The 319-nt window shown below is 70.8% G+C and overlaps 1 protein-coding gene across 1 annotated transcript in view; it reads left to right on the top strand.

Annotated features, from left to right (window-relative positions):
- The window catches only part of SLC38A10 (solute carrier family 38, member 10), a gene marked incomplete at its 3' end in the record, with an annotated part of 25465 nt that overhangs the window by 23553 nt on the left and 1593 nt on the right, over positions 1-319 (top strand). The gene's annotated exons all lie outside the window — the stretch shown is intronic.

The raw sequence follows: 319 nt of genomic DNA, 5'->3' as shown, positions 1-319 counted from the left end.
AGCCGGACGCTGAGCCCCATGCGGCAGGTGTGCAGGAGGAGGCCCCAGAGCCCGATCTCGCTGGGGCCCCCAGGAGCCCAGAGAAGCCTGACGCCGGGGACGCCCCTGGACAGGGTCCGGACCTTCTTGGTGGAGGCTCTCAGGAGAGGAACAAATCCCATAAGGAGGCAGCAGCCACTGGTGCCCATGTCCCGGAAGCGGCAGGTGCCCGGGGAGCCGGGGCAGGGGCTGGGGACCCTCCAGTGCAGCCCCAGCAAGTGAGCCCAGACCGGAGACCCGCAGGCCTGCCCAGCAGGTCGGAAGGAGCAGCCCCCGTGGC

This window comes from Myotis brandtii, unplaced genomic scaffold (assembly GCF_000412655.1).
Source record: "Myotis brandtii unplaced genomic scaffold, ASM41265v1 scaffold632, whole genome shotgun sequence".
NCBI classification, from domain to species: domain Eukaryota; kingdom Metazoa; phylum Chordata; class Mammalia; order Chiroptera; family Vespertilionidae; genus Myotis; species Myotis brandtii.
The sequence above is the reverse complement of the archived record's forward strand: the minus strand, read 5'-3'. Positions and strand labels throughout refer to the sequence as shown.